The sequence below is a fragment of the Tamandua tetradactyla genome, chromosome 22 (assembly GCF_023851605.1).
Source record: "Tamandua tetradactyla isolate mTamTet1 chromosome 22, mTamTet1.pri, whole genome shotgun sequence".
Taxonomy (NCBI): Eukaryota; Metazoa; Chordata; class Mammalia; order Pilosa; family Myrmecophagidae; genus Tamandua; species Tamandua tetradactyla.
Genome location: NC_135348.1, coordinates 11,488,938 through 11,492,644, shown reverse-complemented (window position 1 = coordinate 11,492,644; position 3,707 = coordinate 11,488,938). Strand labels below are relative to the sequence as shown.

General features: G+C 39.0%; 1 pseudogene; it reads right to left on the bottom strand.

Annotated features, from left to right (window-relative positions):
• Nucleotides 1-2,484: 2,484 nt before the first annotated feature.
• On the bottom strand, nt 2,485-3,495 carry LOC143666038 (MSL complex subunit 3 pseudogene; annotated as a pseudogene).
• Between the last annotated feature and the right edge of the window lie 212 nt (nt 3,496-3,707).

Here is a 3,707-nt window from a genome sequence, read left to right as displayed (position 1 = left end):
GCTGTACAGATTCTATTCCCATCTGTACATCTGCTTAACAACAGTTTTGCTTTAACTCAGTGGGCAGGTCCAGCGAATTTCCTCCATGCTTGTTGAAACTGGGTATCCCATCAAATTTGGACTAATCAAATAAACAGCTCTTAGAAATATCTATCATTTTTATTCCTGTTCATTCATTTATGCTATCATCTTATTAAATTTCAACTTTCTGTGTTCCCTATATTTGTTTTTTCTTTCTATAATTTCTAGAGTTAAATTCTTGTTTCACGTTTTTACTTTACTCTTCATTTTCTGTGTAATTGCTGAAAGTAGATGGCTCAGGTCGGCACTGCCGGTGTGTCTTGCAAAGTAGTATTTTGTCTGTTTCAATTAAGTCAATACTTAGCAATCTTGAAAAAGCTATTCAGGTACACAGATGTTCATTCATGTAATAAATATTTATTGAACACCTACCAAATAAAGTTCAGCAAAATAAACAAAGTCCCTAGTTGCCTTCAGGCAGCAGGGCCATGCATTCCCACAGGTCAACAGCAGGCAGAGGCTGAATAGAAACAATGATTTCCTCTACAAGGAGAGCACCTGCTCTCCAGTTCATAAAATTCCTGCCACTCCCTGGTACCTTACTTCCAGGCTGCTCCTTGCATTTACCTTGGTGTTTTCTACTGGCAGCTATAGGCATTTGGGCCCCGCAGCTCTTCCTTGTGAGGGATTGCCCTGCACTTGCAAGTTATTTCACTTCTCTGACCCCACCCAGTAGCACTCACTAGTGAATCTTGAGCTCTGGTCAAGAATGCCCCTATGCATGCATGAGGTTTTTTTTTTGCTTTCTTTCTTTTGTTGGAGAGAATGCAAATGTCCAAAAAAAAGTGATCATGGTGATGAATTCACAATTATGTGATCCTATTCTTTAGGACCCACAGTTGATCAACCATTTTCTAACTTTCGTAAGAGACCTGGTAAGGCTATGAAGTCTACTTGCATTGTAATTTTGTAAACAGTAGGGTATAAAATTTAGATTTGCTTTAGTTGAAAAAAAAATGGCCTTGGAGCTATGGAAGACAAGATATTGTTTTAGTACAGTCATGAAAGCTTCAGTCTGATTCCTTGATTATGACCTACAGCTTGCCATTTTCTCTTACCTGTGCTAAAGTATATTCATAAATACCCAGCCCATCCCATAGCCCCTATAGGCCTCATTTTCACCATAGCATTTGCCATAATATTTTCACCATAACTTCATAGCCATAGAATTCACCATTATATTGTATCAGCCACTTGAACTCTGAAAACCTTGCCTCCAATGGGCGCTTTATAATGGGCAACCGCAGGCCATAGATTGAGTAGTTATCTCGCCTCTGCTTGCAGTGGACTTCTACAATACATTTTTTTTCTACCATTTATAATCAGTTAATTGTTTCCTTTGAATCAAAACAATCCAATCACAATTCAGGATTTCCATATTTGAAGGGTCCCAAACTACTTCAGGTAACAAATAGTAGATGAGTCACAGCTCAGTCAGAAAAACTGAAGCCACTTGAAGTATCTCAAAGCAGGAAGGGATTTAATGCAAATAATTAGTGGCTAACTAACCACTGGCAAACCTTTGGTTAGAAAAGAGCAGGGAAGCTACTGCCAATGTCAAGGGAATCAGATGGCACAGGAATCAGGGGACCCACTGCCAATGATCCAAGCTTGCTGCTGCCTGTAGCACTGAATTGGTTGGTTCACACTTTTCCAGATACTTTAAATAGTATGCATCAAAGGAATTAATTCAACCATAAAATGTTTCTGTTTGACTCCCTTTAATGGGATAATCAAGATAATATTGTATGTCTCCAGTAACAAGCACATAATTTATTTTGATTGACTACATAAAGATAAAAAGAAAAGAAAAGAATTCAAGAAAACAAAACTGAATACAGTATAAACATTTTCTATTGTGGCCTATATTTGTTTTTATTTCATTCATCCTTCTTGTTTTGTTTTGTTTTTCTCAAACAAGACAGGGAACACTTTATTATAAATAACCAAAAATAATGTTTTACATTAGGGAAACTGTAACAAACAAATATATAGCTGCAAATCCCCCAAAAGATGGACAGGTCTTTATTGTGCTGAACAAAAAATAAGGTTTAACAGAAATGTATCTTAACAAGCAAATATGTAGCTATATTTTCTTTTTGCCACAATTACCAATTCCCTCCAAAAGACCTTGTGACCAATTTGTAATTTCCAAATAAATCTAAAATTTGCTTGAGAGTTATTCAGCCTCAGAACAAAATAAGTTTCAAAACAATGCTTGGATAATGCTTAGTTTGCATACCTAAAAAATATGTCTATTGCTAACAAAAATCTGCAACATCTCTTATTTGAACCAGTCTCAATTACTTCAAGTTTCATGACCCCACCGTTTTGTTAGGTCTTCACCTGCAATCTAGAGTGCAAAGCTAGATGGGGAAAGTGTTCTTACAGAAGCCAAGAGCTTTAATAAATTGCCCTGGGATTCTTGGTGCTGAAGTGCGCCTTGTAGACAGTGACATAAGCAGACTCTGGAAAGAAGTATTGATGGTGTTCTGCTAAACACCTCAGAAAGAGATCAGAGTGCTTCAGTAAAGCCTTCAGATTGTTCTCAGAAAGGACATCTTTCCAAGGATTTCTGGAAGTTTGGCGAACAAGCACGGATGTCGTGACCCATAAATGTAGGAGGGTGGAGGTGGCTAGTCATCTGGGGAGTAATGGTCAGGAATGAGTTTCCAGAAAAGGACCTCATTTATTTCCTTATTTCTTCTCCCTTTAAAACCAGTAAACACAGCACTTCCTTTCTTGTTAGGAGTCAGAGGACTAGGTGATGACAATTGGCTATGTACAGGTGTCTTCTTTTCCAGGTGCAGGAACAGCTCTGATGGCAGACAAGTCTGCATGTCATTGCTTGGGCTGAGGCAATGCACTTCCAGACAGCCTGTCACAGCTTGAAGTGTGGCGAGTGGACCGTCTCCAAGACTGCAGTGTTTCGGGCACAGCTTTGTGCCTTTTGGGTGTGGCTGGCTCGCCTGGGATAAACTGACTCTTGGCGAATGTGGAGTGGATGGATTCAACAAAAGTGGGCTTGGAAACAGCTCCCCCTGGTTCTGGGTAGTGTTTGTGGCACTTTCCTTAATTGGAAGGAAAATTGGGAACGAAAGTCACCTTTTTATACTGAGTTTGTTCATATGGATAGAGCAAAATCAATGGGACACTGTAAACAGAGATTGTTCTTAATCCATCAACCATCTCCTTTCAAATGTTGGCATGTGACATGGGCTGATGGTGATGAGGCCCTTCGTTGGCTGAAAAGACTGTGTTGAGAGCAAAATGTTTCCCACGGAATTCCAAAATAGTTATGTTGGTCTGGTATGGCAATTTCACTGTTTCTTCTTGTTTATGTAGTAACAGTTGTCCTCAAGCTTCTTCTTCAGAACTTCAGGAATAGCTATGGTTTATTGTTCTTTCTTCCATGTCCCTTTTTGTGTGCAGCTCTATCTCTTCTTTCAGTTCAGCCTTTTCTTCAATAGCACTGTCTTTACTTCTTATTCCCGCATCTGTTTCTTCACTACTGTCAGCAGAATTGCTTGTTTAATTTTCAACATTTGCATCTTTTTCTTCAACAGGAAGACTTTTGAAGACATCGTCCACCCGAAACAACCTGCATTGCTTCTTCTGTCTTCCTT